Source organism: Pleurodeles waltl, chromosome 10 (genome assembly GCF_031143425.1).
Source record: "Pleurodeles waltl isolate 20211129_DDA chromosome 10, aPleWal1.hap1.20221129, whole genome shotgun sequence".
Classification (NCBI taxonomy): Eukaryota; Metazoa; Chordata; class Amphibia; order Caudata; family Salamandridae; genus Pleurodeles; species Pleurodeles waltl.
In genome coordinates, this window is record NC_090449.1 from 1015634894 (window position 1) to 1015655048 (window position 20155).

At 46.1% G+C, this 20155-nt stretch overlaps 1 protein-coding gene across 1 annotated transcript in view; it reads left to right on the top strand.

Moving 5' to 3' along the window:
- The window catches only part of MRPL3 (mitochondrial ribosomal protein L3), a 229158-nt gene that overhangs the window by 33309 nt on the left and 175694 nt on the right, over positions 1-20155 (top strand). The gene's annotated exons all lie outside the window — the stretch shown is intronic.

Genomic DNA, 20155 nt, shown 5'->3' on the forward strand with positions numbered 1-20155 from the left:
GTTTTAAATCTACACCCAGATGTTGCCATCGACATGTTGGTGCCTTCCAGCCTAGTCTCAACTGCGAAAAGTAGATTGGGGATTCGCTCAGCCTTTTTACTTAGAAGAAAAGCAGCAACGTGACTGTGGTGTTTGGGCTATGTAACTCCTGGAGGCTCAACTGCAGCATACATCCAGCTCTTGATTTGGATCCTGGTGCCTAATGCTTTTCCATGATCAGCATGTACTCCACCCCCATTTTTCTCTGCATTTCGTATGCAGTTAACACCTATCGCCGTTTTGCCCCCAGACTGGACCAAGCCCACCCGTTTGTCCGCCCTCCACCCCACCACTGCTACTTTCATGTCTCAAAAGAGGCCCACAGCTCCTTTGTGAAACATGGTGCACCCCACACCAGCAGGGAGAAATATTTGAGCCATCAGGGGCACACTTATTTAAATTTATTTTTGTAGTTGCCAAGGGAGTGACAGAGCCTTGTCCTAAATGCAGTGCGGTATTAATTACTTAGCTGACAATAGGCGAGCACTTCCTCTTAAGAGTAACCAGCTGCAGGGTGAGGCAGAAAGAGGGTGAGTTGAGTGAACCCTGAGCACCTTAGGAGTAACCAGCTGCAGGCAGGGTGAGACAGAAAGAGAGGGCGGGCTGGGTGAATTCTGAGCTGTCTAAAAGCAGACATCTCACACTGAACCAAAGAGGCGTGTGAGCCTTTTAGTCCTGGAAAGAGCACTGAGGTGCCCCACAGATGTTATGCCAAGCAACCTCCACACAGCGCGGTATGGAGATCTCACTAAGCATATAGCATGAAACTGGCCAACCTGGTGAGCATGGGCTCCTACACATGCCCCCGCTCTGTGTATAGTAAGATGAGGAAGGCCAAAGCTCAACAACATTCACAAACGTTGTGGCCTTTGGATCACCTAGAGCATGTATCAGACTGGAGACAAAGAAGTGTAAAACAAAGAAACAAGGCATCAGGGCATTTCCATCCATGCACCCAGGACCTCTAATTCCTTCAGGACCACCTCAAACCATCTCCAGTTCAGGAAGAATGTGGAGGCTCACCACTTTTAAGATATACTACTTCACCATGTAGCAGTTAATGAATTAATTATTATTAAAGTGCACTGCTACCCACAGGGCATCGTGTAAATCATCAAGGAGGCAGAATAGATTTATTGAAAACGGCAAACTTCTGCTTTTTGCTGAAATGGGGTTAAAAAAAGAGATGCTCCTCGTGTTAGACGGTTCTGGAATGCCACAGTTTCGCAGCTAAGCATTAGCCAGAGCGTCTGCTTGTGCGACTACACTTAAAATGAGGAATCTGGAGTAGGATGATGTTGACAGACCAAAGGGTTGAAGAAGGAAGATAACAGAGAAAACGTTGCCTGGGTTATAGAGGTCCGGAACTGTGAAAGTCCCTGTGACTTAGGCACAGTGCTTTGAAAATTGAGCTCTTGCAGATGGGTACCTAGTGCGGTTCCTTACAAAAGGTGGACACAGACCTTCAGAATCATGTGAACAGCTGTGTTTCCCTCTACTTGAGGGCAATGAACTGGGTGTTCTGTTAAGCCAGGGTAGAGGGCGTTCCTATGAAAGAGTTGTGAAATAATGAGGGGTTGCATGACCCATCTGCGAGATGATCTATGTGGAAGTGGAATGGTTTTTCTAAGGATTCTTAAGTATCCAGAAACAGGAGGCTTCAATTGACATGAGGAGAAAACGAAAGACTGCAGTTATAGAAGAAACCTAAATTTATAGTGCAAGTGGTTGGGGGCAGGCCCTGGTTTGGAGGGCCACCAAATAAAGTAGCTTATTTACAAACGGAAGTATTTCTGTCCTGTCTGTTTAGTTTGAGGCAGTTGTTCTTTATCCTAGTAGCTAGTGCAGGCTTGCAGGAAGAAAACCGTTCTTGATCAGAAAGTACATTAAAACTGTCTGAGATGTCTCTTTTTGGGTATCACCTGCATAGGACCTGCTCTCAAAGCCAAAGGATCTGATTAGAACAGAAAGATAGGGGCTTTATAAATGTTAACTATCTTGTGGCTAAGCAAGGAACCCTGGGGAGCACCGCATTTAGCAGTGGTCACAGAGCAGTGAAAAGGAGGACGTGAAATAGACTGAGCCTTATTGGACAAAAAAACCACAGAGATGAGCCAGTCAGAGCCTCGCATACAGATGCCATTATTAAGGAGATGTTTAAAAGGATAGAAAGGGAGACTGCTTTAAAGGCTGCTGAGAGATTTAGTAGGACATGAGCAGCAGAGCTACTGTGGTTCTAAATAGCTCTAAGCCTTTAAACACAGCTAGAATTGTGGTTTCCATTCTATATTGAGGACTTGAACCTGAATTTGAATTACCTGAAGCAGTTTACTGGATAAAACACTGTTAAAAACAAAAGTCCACAAACCAGATAGCTCTCAAATCACTTGTTGACTGTATCCTTGCCTCTAACGCTGTACAGCTCTTAGCTGAATTTGGCTATGTTTATGCTATACAAATACTACATGCATGCATGCATAAATACATGCAAAGACAGACCTGGAGAGGGACAGAGGTCAGCTATCTGAGCCCTGCATTTACCACACAAAGTGAGACCTGGAATGTCACGGAGGATAAACATGAAACTCATCATGGCGTATTCACAATGTGAAAGCAAGGCGGTGCTGTAGACTAATACATTGTTGTCTCCCGGTGTCTGTATTGGCAACAGCCATGTAACAGAATGGCAGGGGATCTTTGAGAGCCCTCAGTATAAAACTCAGACAGGCTGGGAATTGAATGTCAAAGATAAGGGGCCACATTGCATGAACATCCATGAAAAGTGATACCATGGATCTCCAACAGCACACAAAAAGACTGATCTGGGATTATTAGTTTAATGGTTTAGCAGGTTTCTTAGTCGCTATAATATTGGGCAGGTGCATAACTGAACTGAAAGCATTTTGCTCCTCTGAAGTTTCTTTTTTTTTTTTTTTTTTTTTTTTTTTAAAGCTCCCACAAGGGTAGGGTGGTTCTCAGGACTCCCTCTTCCTTCCAAAAGTGCTTTTGCAGTTTTACCTGAACAAAGAGTTTGTTCTTTTAATGTTCATCCTAACACCCCATGGCTCCTCTACTCAGGTGCTTCTACACTAAATGGATGTAAAGCACACCTTGCACTGTTTCCTGCACCACGTCAGGGAGCTGCATTTGTCAGACCAGCTATTGCTCACCTTTTGTGCAATGATTCTGGTCTAGCAGCTGTTAAAATCATTATTGCAGTGTAACATGCATCCTCCATAGTGACATTCTACATGCTGCCCAACCTCTCTGTGGTCAAGGCACACTCTTCCATGCATGTGTCCAGGTGGCTGTGTAGTCTTCCTCACTCGTATTCTCTTGACAGTGCGATCTAGAAGCTTTTCCTGGAGAAGTTATACAATTGTTCAAGCAATTCTGTGAAACCTCTTTGCTTAGTCCTAAGCTTTCTGACTCTGAGTATCTCCTTCTCTCTCATTTTCAGTTGCTGTGGAATATTCCAACAGGTCATGAAAGGGATAGATTAGTGATCTAAGCTTAGTGACATTCACGAGGACTCCATTCCTTATAAGGGCAATTTGCATATATGTTTCAGATGGGCATTTTTAATTGCTGATTCCTCACCTTATAAATCTCCAGTGGGTCCAGACCAGATAAGAATCATCTTGCAATAGCTGTGAGCATCTGCATGAAGCACCGTCTTCCTCCCGCATGACTCTGTCCTGCCTCCAGACATCACAACAAGGAGCCACATATAGGTGTCACCGCTTCACACTGACGTTAGTTACTCTTTCCATTCCCTGTGATGCCGATTGACAGCTCTGCTTCCAACCATTTTCAGCTCTTTCACCAAAGTTTTTCCCGTAAAAGGCTTTTCGACAGTCTGCAGGGTTGTCTTCCCCTCTAAAATGTCAAGTTTAAAAATGTTCAGTGTATTTCGAAAGCAGATGTCTGCCTTGAACCTATATATCTTCTGTCTTTGGTGCAAGGACAACAAGCATGAATCTAACTCTTATGACAAAAGCTCCTTTATGCATCTGAAGGCCATTAGGGACCAAGAAGCTAAGGTGTACGTCACCAAGAACAACCGACTTTCCAGTCCCAGGCAGTCGCGAGCCTGTTCCCCCCCCCCCCCCATCCCACACATTCTCTTCAGGTAAGTCCAAAATGAAGCTGAGGAGTAAATTGAAAAAAGACAGGAGATCCAAGTGAAACACTTCTCTCTCTCAATGCTCCAGCTCCAGTAACAGATGTTCTAGTTGGCGCTCTAAATACCTGACTTAGTCGTTGCTGTCCAGCTTGGATCAGATTCCTTTTCTGAAGCCAATGTTCTCTGGGTTCCCAGGACTATTGCTGACTCTGAAACTAACAGCAGCCTTCCAAGATGCCCTGGTACAACTGTGTATGCTTTCGTCACCCTTCTGGCCCAACTCCTGTCCCAGTAAGCCTCTTTAGTTTTCCCTCCATAAGAAAATAGAGGCATTTAGGGACCTGAAAACAACTATATCCACTAGGGCACCCTTCCTTTGGACCATTGGGGCCTTCAGATTGTTGAGCAAGGTTGTGCCCTTCCATATCAGAGTGTCCCTCAGCATGCTTCCCTGGTTTTTGTTGCACAATCAGATGATTGTGCTGCTGTTCTTTGAAAATCGTGTCAACCTTCCATGTAGGGCAGTCCATCACCTTCCCCATGGTTTTCTTTCCTCTGCATTTCTCTAGAAGGAGATTTGGGCTTCATCGGTTAGATGCAGGGCAGAATCTTATCTTCTATAGTGATAAGACTAAGAAGTGTCAGGTAAATTATCGTCTTTTTGTTGGATTTAGCAGTATGAAGAAAGGAAAGGTGGTTCAAAAACGCACAGTTTTATAGCTATTTTAGCCATGTTTTAAGACATGTTATTTTAGCAGCTGGGCCTGCTGTTTGTGCACTTTAGCCCAGTTACATTTTATTTAGCTTCATTGTTTTATTTTAGCACAGGCCACATTTGCGCTGCTGTTTTATTTTTATTATCTAGTTGTTCTTTCGCCAGGAAAGCATTGCGTTTCTAGCAAGATATTCTTTTCACTTTGTGCTTCCTCAAGTCTGCAGCCTGATAGAGTTGCCGGCATAGTGTACGCTCTGTCTTCAACATTCACAGAAACATACACATTCTTATGTGGGGACATTTCCTCAGAACATCAGCTGTTCTACTATAAAAACACTTCTCTCTCCCTACGCGTTAGAGGGAGATTCCACCCAGATGACCACGACTGCATGCTGATTGCCTTCGCTACAGCTGCTTGCTTTGACTACCGGACCCCTGGCCTACAACAGGCTTCCTTGCTTAGGTGTGGGGGGGAAACCTAAAGGGCAGATTAGGGCTTATTACTCTGTGCTCTAACATAACTTAGGTAGGTACCACATATATTACTCCTAGTGGCAGTATGGTGAGACTTTTTCTGTGTTTTACTCTTCCTGTCACCATTATGCTTCTAGCGTATTTTATCAACCTAGTTATTGCAATTCATGCCATTTTAGCTAAAATGCAATGAATTCAATGAACCTTATTGAACTATTCTCTGCCTCTGATTCTTTGCATATGTGAGACTAATGTAACTGAGAGAAAGGGATGAGATCTTATCGACCACGACTTGCCTGAGGAGCACGGTTGCCACAATCATCCCTGCTCTTGGGCAGAGGTGAAGTGCTGCTAGTTGGCCGGAAACCCGAATTAGGCCAACAGTTGTCACATGGTGTGGGATTGGACTCGGTCCCCAACAATTCAGGTTATTCTGCCGCGCAAATCCAGGAGCCTCACAAGGATAAGGAGAGCCTACGTATCAGCACTTTATCGTGAGAGATAACGGTGTTATTCCTTGCCCAAAAAGGTCTGTCCTGAGTGCTTTAGGGCTTATCGCACCAGGGAAAAGGGTGCGGCTAAGACCTAGCTCTGGGTGTTCCTGTTTTGTAGAACTGCTAAGCAGTCATGAGGGCATCTGTCTATACTTTTACTAGGTACTACTGTGTTAATTCTCAAGTCTGCATGGAGAGTCATTTTGCTTGCTCAGTACTGCAGGCCTTCCTCTGGTAAATATCACTCGTCAGACCTACATCTTTGGTGGAGAAGTTGCTTTGGTATTGATTCATAAGATGAGGAATCTGTGGTAAGGAATACTCATCAGAAGAATAGGTTACTTAGGTTACTTACCTTTGGGAAGGCTCTTTGAAGTAGACTTGAAATGTTAATAAGGTTCCATGTTAGATGTGCACACAGTCAAGGTTCGCAGTCTGACAGTCACTCTCTGCATCCGTTTGTTGGTGGCATACATTGTCTTTTGTTGCGAGTTCATCATAGATACAAAAATACAAATCAGATTGGTGGCATACAATTGTATTTCTTCGAAATTCTGTCAAACCTGTTGAGATTTCTGTGTGATAATTTTCAGAGGGCTGAAAAAAGTATTTTAATTTTAATTGTCTCATGAATTGTAAGAAGCTAATTTCTACCTCTAATGCTGAGGTGGTATGTTAGTAGAAAGTGGGTGTTACCTTTTTCAAAAACCTTACTTTCACCGTAGTCTGTCTTTTTTATTTTTTATATATATATATGAAGAAGCTATTATTTGACTTAATAGATTTTTGGCTATGGCTCCTCTGGGTACATTTGGTTTCACAACTGATAGCAACTTTGCCCTCCTATGAAATTTCTCCTTGTGGGATGCTTTTCGTTAGTCCAGATTACTTTGCGACTGTGTTTTGCTGCCCTTTCATTTTGCTTCTAGTGCATTGTTTGAGGTCCATGTTAAGGAATCTACAAAACTTCTTTTAGTTGCATATGTGGCTCTAAATGGCACTACTTTGCAATTAGACTCCTCTCTGAAACTCAAAACATATGTAGCCCTATTGCTAGCCATTTGCATATTTGTTGGCTCAAAATGTGTTCAGGGCAGTTGGGGTTATTCAGGTGTTTTCTCTTGAGGAAACCAATTCTCTTTGTTGTTTTTTTTTTATTTTATTTTTATTTTTATTTTTTTATTTTATTTTAACGTCTACATACTACCTTGTGATTGCACCAGAGTGCATTGTGTCAGGTATATAGAGAAAGGAAGATGGATTGAGTCAAGGTTGATTTACAGGGCAGTCTGCGATCGTTTGGTATCCACTGCCAGACTCTCCTGTCCTAAATGCCACTGCAATAGGATAACTATGACAATAGGATAACTAAGTTTGCTTCATTAGACGGGCTGGTATACCATTCATACAACATCAAGGTCTACCTTGCCGCCTTCTCATGAGGGCTGATCCTGAACTTTATTCTGTTCCTTCCGGAGACGAAGGAAAGTGTAGGTCCCTTTCCTTCTTTCCGTGGGTTTTATGTGAACTCCAAACCTTCTAGGGTGAAGGCCCTCACCTCTTTGAAAGTTGGCACCACAAATTCCCAAGGGTTGTCAAGACCCATAAGATTGAAAGAGGCTACCTTAGATACATATTCTTAAAAACTGCTTCACCCCTACCCCTCTTTGTCTCTCACATTGGCTATGGAGATACTCAATGATATTCATTCTTCCACTTCTATGATGGTTTTGTGCTGGTCTGAGCCCTTGACTGATGTGCATTGCTATTCATAAGAACATTATTTGCTGAAATCTTTTGAGAGCTGATGTAATGGCAGCATGAGTGACTGGAATAGGACTTCTTCCGAACCTTCTAGGAAACAGACGTTAGCTTTGTTAAACTTGTTACACAAATCCATTCTAGAGATTGTGGTTGTTAGACCTGACAGCCTTAGGGTGGTCACCTCTAACTTTTTGCCTGCCTCCCTCCACTTTTTGGACACTGTTTTTGCTGGTTTTTAGACTCTGCGCACTTTACCACTGCTAACCAGTGCTAAAGTGCAGATGCTCTCTCCCTTTAAACATGGTAACCGAGGCGTGGCCAGCATGGCGGCGTGAACGGACGTGTTCCGTCCTTGCTCCGCCGCCCGGGCCTCAGAAATAGCGTTGCGGCCCCAGTGGGGGTGAAGCAGGGGTCCGACTGAGCGTGTCGGACGCCCCAGACGGTGTGGAGCCCCGGAGGGCTCGGGACGCCTGCACCTTCTCCGAGTGAGACGGCGGAGCCGTGGGGCCTGTGCCGACGCCCGGAGTGGGCGGGCGTGGCCTGTGGCGGTTCGGGCTGCGCGGCGGCCTTTGAGCCTCGCGGCTCTAGGACCAGTGAGCGGTGTGGTGCGGCGGCGACCCAGAAGGGCACAGTGCCGTTGGTGCCCCGCGGGCCGTTTGGAGCACCTGGGGGGTCCGGAGAACTGGTTCCTGGGATGGTGGGGGCTGGGCCCGCGGCGGGAGGCATGTGCCGGCTCCTGCTGAACCTGCCATCTGGTTTGGGGGCAACGAGCAGCCCTCGAGGAGGTGGGGCCCCGGGCCCGTGCATCGGCGGTGCAGGCGGCCCGCGGGGGATCCTACCAGCGCCGCTACTGGAGGAGCGGGCGAGCAGTGAGGTGAGCCACCATTGTGCAGTGGTGATTGGTGGTGAAACTGGACCAGGCATTCAGTTCCTGAGCGACGGGCAGCCCCTGGTGAGACGGGACCCAGAGCCCATGGACCGTCGGGCGGGTGGCCCTTGGAGGTCCCTATTGGCGCCAGGAAATAAGGAGCGGCTGGGAGGTGAAGTGCCTTGCCATTTTGAGAGGAGGCGTATTTCTGAGAAGGCTTAGATTGACCCCGACGCGACAAGGGTGCTGGCGTGATGGCATCTGCTAAGGGCAAGAGAGAGCGGACGGTGAGAGACATGCTCACGGGGGCCCGTCTGCTGCCGGGCGGAGCTCTGGAGGAGCCACCTGCTGCGAGGGCCCCGGAGGAGAGGGGCGAGGTGGAGGACGACGAGGGTGCCCCAGTCACGAGGGGTTTTCTTGCCTCCCTGTTTGACTCGCTCAGGAGCGATCTTCAGGAGCTTCATTGGGACATCTCCCATGAGGTGAAAGAACTGAGAGCAGAAGTCTCCTCCCTCGGGGAGTGGGTGGCGCAGGTGGAAGATGGTGAAATCTCCTGGGGAGAGGAGGTGGCGGATCTCCAACAAGAATGCATCCGCTTGCGGGAGCAACAGGATCTCCTCCAGATTACGGTGGAGGACCTAGAGAATCGCTCACGCCGGCATAATATCAGCATTAGGAGAGCACCGACTGGAGCAGAGAAGGACGACATTGGAGAGTTTGTGGTGGAATTATTTCGCTCAGTTCTTGGCCTAGAGGAGTCCCAAGAGATCACGTTGGATAGAGTGCACTGGGTGGGTCGGGCTCGGGTGAGGGAGATCGCCCTCTGGACATCCTGGCTTGTGTCCACAATTATGGGCTTAAGGACAGTATACTGCAACGGGCACGCAATCTGCCGCGGATCCAATTTAGAGGGCTCCAGCTTCAATTATTTCAGGACCTTTCGGCACGAACTCTGCAGAGGCGTTGTGAATTTAAACCTATTACGGAACATTTGCGTGCTCAGGACGTGTCATATTCTTGGGGCCACCCGTTCCGCCTTCTCTTTCGCTGGAAGGGACAGCTCCATCAGGTGAAATCCATATCGGAAGCAAACCGGATCCTGGACCTGGCGGAGGATGGCCAGGACTTGAGCAGGCAACCGGGCCCGAGTGGAGAGGTCCGACCGAGTTGGAGGAGAAAGGAGAAAAGGAGGAAGAGACAAAGACCTACCGCGTCGGAGCAGTTATCGGAGCGGAAGTCGGCAGTGAACAATGTGGCAGCTGGGACTAATCTCTGAGTCTGGGGCGTCTGGTGACGACTGCCTAGGATGGGGTCGCTTACTTGTTTGCCTATGGGCTGTCAGGGAGGGGCCTGGGCGGCGGGGTGGAAGGGCTTGGCAGGTGAACTTGAGGGGGACCCACGGCCCAGTCGAGACTTTTTCCTCTTTGGAGAAGAGTGTGAGAGGACTATATGGTTATGAGCACCTATTGTGCGCAATGGTTGTTTGTTGTTGTGCTTCCCTGGGAGTCCGGCCTGGGAGTAATCGTGGATGTGCACCCTCGTGTCCCCTTGTCTTTGGGTGTCCTAACCTCGGTGACGACATGACAGTTAAATGTATAAGTTTGAATGTTCGGGGGTTGAACAACCCAACCCAAACGGCTAGCGATTCTGTTGAGTCTAGAACAGTTGGGGGGGTCACATTTGCCTATTAAAAGAGACCCACTTGTTACATAAAGATATGTTCCGCATGCGTTCACGATGGTTCCCTAGGCAGCTTTGGTCCTCAATTACTGCGAAACATGCGGGGGTTGCGATACTGCTTTCGAGGACATTCCCTGGGGAAATAGTTAGAAAGGTACATGAAATTCCAGGTAGGCTCCTGGCCATCAGAATGCGGCTTGGGGCGTTTTTCCTTTACTGTTGCTTCCCTTTATGCCCGAACGCCCAGCAGGAGGCCTTTTTGAGACAGTCAATCTCCCCTGTCCTTGGCTTGCCAGATAGCGCTATTTTAATAGGGGGGGATTTCAATCTAGTAATGGACAATGAGCTGGATCGCTCGGGCCAACGCTTTGGACAGACTGGGGCAGTGTCGGAGATGGGGTGTCAATGGTTGGCGGAGTGTGGGCTTGAGGATGTCTGAAGGAAGTCCCATCCAACTCTGCGGGATTATTCTTTCTATTCTGCGGCGACCAAGACCTATGCCCGGCTTGATCTTTTCTTGGCTTCGCAAGAGTTCATGTCCCGGGTTAGAGAGGCTACGATTGAGCCCAGGGCCTTGACTGATCATGCCCCTATTACTGCTGAGCTGGCTATGGAGGTAGGTCACGGCGGCACACCGAACTGGCGCTTTAAGGACTCCTTGCTCCAGAGTGAGTCAGCAGTGGAGTCGCTTCATCGTGCGATTGTGGATTATATTGCTTTTAATGAGGACGGTAGCACCTCTATGGAAACTGTTTGGGAGGCATTGAAGGCAGTGGTGCGGGGAGAGGTTATGGCACTGTTGGCGAGGGATAATAGAGCGAGGAGAGAAGTAAGAGAAAGGCTAGAGCAGAGAGTGGCTGTCCTGAAGCGTTGCCATAAATCGACTGGTGCGCCCAGTATTTGGCGAGAGCTAGAGAAGGCGAGACACCAGCTGAAGCTATTTGATTGGGATAGGGCAGAGTACGCAGTAGCACGCCTTAAGCACAAGTATTATATTGGGAGTAATAGATGTGGAAAGTTGTTGGCGCACCGGTTGCGAGCACAGCGCGCTGTGTCGACGGTTAAGCTGATCCGTTCCCCCTCTGGTGATGTGGCCTGTGTGAGTGATCAGATTGCGGAGGCCTTTGCGGGGTTTTACAGGGGCTTGTATGCGGCGGATGCACTGGATGAGGTGGCTCTGGACTCTTATTTGGAGGGGGTGGCAGTTGCCCCTCTTGGGGGAAAGGGAGGCGATGTCTCTGGACCAGGAGATAAGGCTAGAAGAAGTGGTATCGGCGATTTCCCGCCTGAAGAAAGGGAAGTCCCCTGGCCCAGATGGGTTCACGGCGTTGTTTTACAAGACCTTTTGTGTTGAACTTGCCCCGCTACTCACCCGACTTTTTAATTCCTTTCGGACGACGGGGACCCTAACGCCTAGTATGCTGTACGCCACTATTACTGTTATACATAAACCGGGTAAGGACCCAGAGGATTGTGCTTCGTATAGGCCGATCTCGCTTCTGAACATAGATGTCAAATTATTTACGGGGATACTTGCCTTCCGCCTTAATCCTTATATGCCGGGCCTCATTGATCCAGATCAGTCAGGTTTTATTCCAAATCGACAATGCAGTGATAATACGAAATGGCTTTTACACCTGATAGACAAAATGGATAGATCTCGTAGAGAGGCGCTTTTTCTTTCAATTGACGCTGAAAAGGCGTTCGACAGGGTTCATTGGCCATATCTTTTCTCGGTCTTGAAGCGTTTCGGCCTGGGTCCGGGTTTTCGATCTTGGATCCAATGTGCTTATCGCTCTCCTAGGGCGGCGGTTCGAGTCAATGGGGTGCTCTCTGCATCGTTTCCAGTTGAGCGTGGGACTAGACAGGGATGCCCACTTTCCCCCCTATTATTTGCGCTATACATGGAGCCCTTTGCGCAGCGCTTGCGAGATAGCCCCCTGGTTTCTGGCGTGAAATTTGGTGGAGATCACCACCTTATTACTTAATATGCAGACAATGTGCTTCTCACCCTTGCAGAGCCTGCCACCTCTATGCCTGCGCTTATGGAGTTGTTGGGTGAGTTTAGCCGGGTTTCGGGATTTAAAGTGAACATGCAAAAGTCCCAGGTCCTTAGTCTGTTTTTGAGCACGGATCATGAGGAAGATCTGCGTGCGAGGTACCCCTTTATTTGGCGTCTTCGCATCTTTCCTATCTGGGGGTTGTTAGCGACGCCTGCTGCAAAAATGGCGAACCTAAATTACAAGAAACTGGTACAAGATATACAGCGGGATCTGGAGGTATGGGGAAAACACAAGCTATCTTGGTTGGGAAGAGTGGCCGCGGTTAAGATGACAGTACTGCCACAAATATTATATGTATTTCAGGTACTCCCGTTGACCCTGACCCCCCCTCCCCCCCCCGACGATTGCTACCCTCCAATCCGCAGCGATCCCGTGCCTCCTGAGAGATTTCCAGGCAGCCCAACTCCACTTTTTTGTAGAGTGGAGTCGCCCACTTACGGAGAAACATTGGTGTTTTATGGACCAGGCGGTGGCTGGCTCTCATATTTGGAAGGAGCCTTGGCTCCGGCACAGCCATAGGGCTAGAGGTCTCTATATTTCCCCGATTACTGGGACAACGCTGCGAGTGTGGGATGCAGAGGCTTGTCGTTCAGAGCTGACTTCTTTTCCCTCCCAGATGATCCCCCCCCATAGGTGCAAATCCTGATTTTGAGCCTGGACTGCGCCTGGAAGGCCTTAGACGTTGGTATGAAGGGGGCTGTAGGAGAGTGGGATAGCATATTCTATAGAATACACCATACAGCATACAGCGCAGCAGGGACAGAGAAATCATATAAGATCGCCTCCTATTGGTACTATACTCCGGCGCGAGTGCATGCATGGGATCAGGCTAGGACAGACCTTTGCTGGAGAGGCTGTGGAGCTACGGGCACACTAGTACATTTGCTTTGGCAACATAGTTATTGGAGAAATATTATAGATGAGATAGATGTGGCATTTCAGGTCACGCTTCTGAGGTTCCCATCGTATATCCTATTGGGGCTGCCTAATCCCCTTACTTTTCCGTTACGATCTCTAAAGGGGAGGCAGATAGCACTGCGTTCAATGCAGCGCTACAATTGATTCTAGCGCTCTGGGAAACAGATAGGGTTCAGACTCGTGTCTCATGGCTCCAGAAGCTCTGGTTTATCCTCGCAATGGAGAAACTAACGTTGGCCACCCAGCAGCGGTCAGAAGACTTGGGTGCACTGTGGAAGCCTTTTATTTGGCTTCTTTCTGTAGAATTTACTGAGTTAACGTGCCCGACCCATCTGAGAGTTTTGTGGTTGATCTGAATTACAAGATGGGGCGTGAGAGGGGGTGCCGGAGGGGAAGGGCGATTGATATTATGGGGTCAAGTAGGGGAGGGACAGATGGACGACACGGTCTCTTTGGGAGGTACTGTTGTAATGTTTTTTGTTGTTTTATTTATGTTTGTGTGGTTCTTAATGGCGGGCTGAATTATTTGGGTCTATTGATTATTGACATAGGCATACGACTTAGGAAGGAGGGGGCCCCTCGGAGGTCCATATCAGCATGGTTTTGGGATTTAAGAGAGGATCCTTTGTATGAAACTATGATGTGTCATTGTGCTGATGTATATCATTTCGGCCCTGTGATGTTTTGTATGTTTTGGTTTCTCTATAAAACAATAATAAAAAGATTTGATCCTAAACATGATAACCTTGGATCACACCAAATTGGACTATTTGATTTACTTATAAGTCCCTAGTAGAGTGCACTATATGTGCCTGTAGAGTAAATGCTACTAGTGGGCCCTTCAGCACTGGTTGTGCCACCCACTTTAGTAGCCCCTTTACCTTGTCTCAGGCCTGCCATTGCAAGGCCTGTGTGTGTGCTGTTTCACTGTCACCTCGACTTTGCATTTAAAAGTACTTGCCACGCCTAAAACTCCCCTTTCTCTACATATGTCACCTTTAATGTGTGCCCTAGGTAACCCCTAGAGCAGGGTGCTGTGTGGGTAAAAGGCAGGACATGTATGTACCTGTGTAGTTTACATGTCCTGGTAGTGCAAAACTCCTAAATTCGTTTTTACACTACAGTGAGGCCTGCTCCCTTCATAGGCTAACATTGGGGCTGCCCTCCTACATTGTTGAAGTGGTAGCTGCTGATCTGAAAGGAGTAGGAAGGTCATATTTAGTATGGCCAGAATGGTAATACAAAATCCTGCTGACTGGTGAAGTTGGATTTAATATTACTATTTTAGAAATGCCACTTTTAGAAAGTGAGCATTTCTCTGCACTTAAATCTTTCTGTGCCTTACAATCCACTTCTGGCTGGGCTTAGTTGACAGCTCCTTGTGCATTCACTCAGACACACCCCAAACACAGGGTACTCTGCCTCACTTGCATACATCTGCATTTTGAATGGGTCTTCCTGGGCTGGGAGGGTGAAGGGCCTGCTCTCGCACAAAGGACTGCCACACCCCCTACTGGGACCCTGGCAGACAGGATTGAACTGAAAAGGGACCTGGTGCACTTCTAAGACTCTCTTTGGAGTCTCCCCCTCTTCAAAGGCACATTTGGGTATAAAACAGGGCCTCTGCCCTACCACCTCAGACTCTTGCTGGAGAAGAAACCTGAACCAGAACCTGCACCCTGACAAGAAGAACTGCCTGGCTGCCTAAAAGACTCACCTGACTGCTTTCTACAGAAGACTGCTGCCTTGTTGTTGCCCTGCTGTGTTGCTGCTCTCTTGCTTTGCTGCAGAAGTGCTCTCCAAGGGCTTGGATAGAGCTTGCCTCCTGTTCCCTGAAGTCTCAGGATCAAAAAGACTTCTCTCTTGCAACTGGACTCCTGGTGCGGCGAAAAATTCGACGCACATCTTGTACCGCGGTGAAAAATTCCGCTCGCCGAACCGGAACGCCGCCGCTCGACTTCTCGAGGAAAAGATCGACCTGGTGCGACTGGAACTTGGCCGCACGGCCCAGCTGGACAACGCCGTCTGACTTCCAGAGGGGATATCGACGCAGCGCCTGCCGTGAGGGAGAAATTCCCCCGCATCACCCAGCGGAACCACGCACAGCTGGTCAACAAGCCCAGGATTCCACGTTCAGACCCCGGGGCGTCTGAAAACCCCGCGACCCAAAGAGGAGACCCGTCCGCGCGCCGGAAATTGACGCAACGTCTTCCCCGCGTGGAAAATAACGAGGCAAGACGTGTGTCAAAGGGTGAAACCGATGCACACACCATTTTCCACGCATCTCCTCCTCTGCTGCCCTTTGCAGAGATTTTTCACTCAAAACAGGTACTTTGTGCTTGAAAGAGACTTTGTTTGTTTTTAAAAGACTTAAGACACTTTATTTCACCTTCCAGTGATATCTCTACATTTTCTTATTTCATCTTTTATCGTTTTGACCTGCAAATATCCAGATAAGTATAATACATTTTTCTAAACACTGTGTGGTGTATTTTTGTGGTGCTATGTTGTGTTATTGTATGATTTATTGCACAAATACTTTACACATTGCATTCTAAGTTAAGCCTGACTGCTCAGTGCCAAGCCACCAGAGGGTGGGCACAGGATAATTTGGATTGTGTGTGACTTACCCTGACTAGAGTGAGGGTCTTTGCTTGGACAGAGGGTAACCTGACTGCCAACCAAAGACCCCATTTCTAACAGTGGTCAGCTGTGAAAAACGTGTTCTTTTCTCCCAGTATGCTAGATCTTATGGATTATAGATGTGTACATCCATTTACAAGATAATTTGTGCCTAATCTTCTTTAAGAAGTAAGCCAATGTGGTCTTCTGTCTTGTTTTAGAATAGTCGTATGTCATCTTCAACTATTCGCTAAGCTTTGTTGCCTCGGGGGGTAGGTGGGTGGGTGGATTGTCAGAGGTTGAATCTGAATTGAATGTGGCAGTTATACTAAGGAATGTATTTAGAGGTCGTGTGCTGGGTTGTAACAATAAGGAGCTAAAAATACCTGTTTTGATTCTTGACAAGTGGCGACAAGTGTTGTCCTGCGATGGACATTTGTCCAAGGCTGTGTATGCTGTTGTACAGGAGTTTGAGGCGGAACACATTTGGAGATGGCAGGACAATAAGGAGACACGTCAGACCATAAAGGCCATGAGCTGTCTGATTTCTACACGCTTTACTGCAAGTGTATATTTACAATTAAGCTGTGGCCTTGGGCCAGTGAAGACTTGGTATGCCCCTGTAGAATGGAAGTAAGCAGTGCGCTCCAGTGATGCAAAGGTGTATGATCCTTTTTCTTTGTATCCCTTTTTTTCATTTCCAAAGTTCCCATCTTTGTATTATTCCTTGCTTGTTCAACAGACAACGTAATGGCCTTGAAAGCTTTGGCAAGCGCTTCTTCACTTCTCCAGTCACCGTATTTCTAACTCCTTCATCAATACATTGTATGTAATCTGTATTGGTTCCAGTCCTTGCATATTTGCAGTGAGTCCTTACTGCAAGACTGGCAACCCTTTATTTCATTACTAGCCAGAAGGCTGTTTTTCCTCTTCTTCTTTGTTAATTTAGGTCTTTTTACCTTTCTTTAACATTTCCCCACCCCCATTACTCGATTCAGTTGCTGTTACCATACCAACTTTTTTATGCCCAACATGTATGGCTCCATGCAACACCAGAAAAAACGTTTCTCACTGTCTCATCACCAGAACATTGAACTACAGAACACCCTCTACTCTGGCATCGCCTACCAACTCACCAGAAGACCACAAACCACCCAGAACTTGGCAGCCAGACTCCTCCTCAAACTCCCACACAATTCTCATCACACCACACCTCAAGGCTCCCAACACACAAATGCGCCCAGTTCAGACTTCTCACAAACCCTTTCAAGGCACTACACAACTTAGGACCATCCTACCCATGTCAAATCACTTTCCACCAACCGGCCAGGCACCTTTCTGCAGGACTCCTACTCTCTGCGCATTCCCCTCGTACACAGAGCCAGCGGATTGGCCTTCTCATAAAAAGCTCCTAAAATGTGAAACGGCCTTCTATTTCACATCAAAGCCTACTCCACTCTTCTTGAATTCTGCACGAAGTTGAACACCTGGCTTTTCAATGAATCCCTTCTTAGGCATGGCTAAACACATACCCCTGCAAAGCGCAAGATATCCTCACATGTGATAGTGTGCTATACAAATACACATAACATTATACACCTACAGTTTGTATAGCTACTGACCAATCCACATTTTATCATATGAAGCAATTCCGTATCTCGTTGAGAAAGTTGACGATTTCTTGTAGATTTGGTGTCCGTCAGGATGAATTAATCAGGGCTCAAATTTTTATGCATTCTAACAATGAGAGGGTGTAGGAAATGTAATGGACAAGTGGAGTCGCAACCTTGATAGATGTGGTCAAATAGAGTTTTTTATTTTTTTTATTTTTATTCATATAGTCAAGCTTAAAAAATGATAAAGGTGGCAAGGGGAAAAAAGAAAAGACAGACCATATCAATAATTATAGGTTTCATCAATAGTTAACCACGTTACAAATCATTCAGCCCCAATACCACATCTCTGCTGGCTTCTGCACTCGTTCTCCAATATCATCATTGAGCATAGCAGACCATAATTCGAAATCTTGATTGTCTTGTCTGATTGCTTCTATTTTTCTTTCTTTTTTAAATACTTTTTTTAAGAAGAATGTTTATTTTGCTGTTTTCCAGGGGGACTTCTCATCTTGTCATCTCTGACTACTGTGCTGGCTCCAAAACCTGTATTCCCTCTACAATGTGAACTCCCTGTGCTGTTTTCACGCCTGTCTTGACCCTGCTTACAGAGTTCAATCAATTGTCCCTGCGTTTTCACTCTCCAAAAGTTGTAGTCTATTCATTGTGAAAAATAGCTGGGATTGCTACAAGTCTGTCATTCAGCACCAGTTCTTTTCTTTCAGGGATATTCGCTTAAAAGAAAACTCCCAGAAAGATTTCTTCATGTTTAATGGTATATCTTTTAACCTTAACTTTCCACATGAATCTTGAAACTGTGAAAACTTTACCCTATGCATTCCTCTAAATTCACATCAAAACATCTAACAGTACACTTCATGTCATTATTTTCGTTTCAGATTTGTGTGTGTATTGGAATGCAATCCTTACATGTTTTGATTTTAGTTTTTTTCAAAATCCCACTTGGAGTAAAGGGGCTCATGTTCTGTTTTGTAAACACTTCTTTCAACCAGTGGCTTTTGAATAAGTTTAAAATGGTAGACTGAATGTATATGTCCCCCTAACTTGTGGTCACAGCCAGCATATGTGGCTTGTGAGCAATATTTTTGAGCTAGTAAATAAACCTAAGACGTTAGTACTCTATTTACTTCTATAAAGTGCTGCAATAAAGTTTTCCAGGTTTGGAGGGTAATATAAAAAACAGTTTTATTTTCCTTTTAAGCAACCGACTGATAGATTGGATTACCCAAGTGTGAAACTCCTGTCAGGCTTATAAATTGCTTTCCAGGAACTTCCACTTGAGAGAGAAAAATCTCACCCGACTGCTGTTGATTGCATCTGTGGATCTAAGACTCCTCAATTTGCCATTGCCATAGTTGCAGTATCGTTCCTTTCTGGGGTTTCCTTAAAACAACGTAGATAATGGTCTGAAAATAAACAAATATTAAGTGAAATAACTAATTGTTTTGTCCAGCTAAAAAATATTTTTTTATGTTCATGCATTATAAACTGGAACCCAGGAAGACTTCCAACTCCTAACGCTAAGCCATGAAATATAAGTCTAAGTTATTATGCCGCTTAACAGTTCATGTCACTGATGTAAATCTTGATTCCTTCTATGATTTAAACATCACCACCAGTGACTAGTTATTTGCAAAAGCTAACATAAAATGTCATACTCCTTTGGCTTCTGCTATTTTTATCTGACTTGTTGTCTTATTAACTCTTTTTATTTTTTTAGCGGAGACATTCATCACTAGCTAAATTGCCTCATCTCTAGACCGCTTTGAAAGTATAAGCATTATAAGATGAGGTTCTCTGCCTTACAGTCCATTTCCCTTTAGGTCCTTTCTTGCCTCGTCCTTGAGGGCGCCATTGAGGCAGGAAAAACTCCCCCTTTGTCTTTGAAGTGGACCCTTTTATATCACTGGTCACACAGACCCTCCCCGACCCCGCATCTTTAGGAGGATGTGGAATATTGGTGATCTGCGTGGTACAGAACAACACCCTGTTTACGTGCAGACTTAAAATACTCAGTTCAAGTTCGCCATTTAGAAGAATGTACGAAGCATTAACAGTTTCAAGCAATACTATGCTCGGATGTCAAAGCTTGGGACTGTACAATCCAAAATGTACAGGTTGGCTTTCTCGGGGGTACCCAGTGTTAGCCCATGAGAGTAAGATCAGGTGTTCAGGATATCCACTTTGTAGATGTTTCCATTTACATTGATTTGATCTCATTTCATGTAGAAATCATGAAAATCTGAAATGGATCCGACCCTGTCCATTTGCTGCTTCAGTATTGGTGCGCACTATCTATCTAGACAGCTAAACTACATCTTTGGAGAATTATTTTCTTATATATGCTTGCAAGAACACTGGTCTGTTATCTTTGAAAGCAGATCATTAATGTATTGTAGTCCTGTGAATTAAATATTATTTCCCTCTCCCCTGGTGCTTACATGTGCTGCTCTGAAATTAAATTTCTGAGGTCCCCACACAGTCTCATTGTTTGACCTGCACATAGGTTTATCAGTCAGGGACGCTGTTTTTCACAGATACGGTTTACTTATTGCTTGTTGTCTGAAATTTATAATAGAAAGAATAATCTGCACTCTGCCATCATCACACATTGGTTACTGGGGAACCACAGGAACATCTTGAATAAACGATCTGAAGGGTTTATCATGTCTGGGGAAAAAACATTGAGAAACTCTTCTAGTCAAAAATAAAATGCAAATGCAGATGTGGGTTCTGGTGTTTTGTAAAGGTTTTCTCC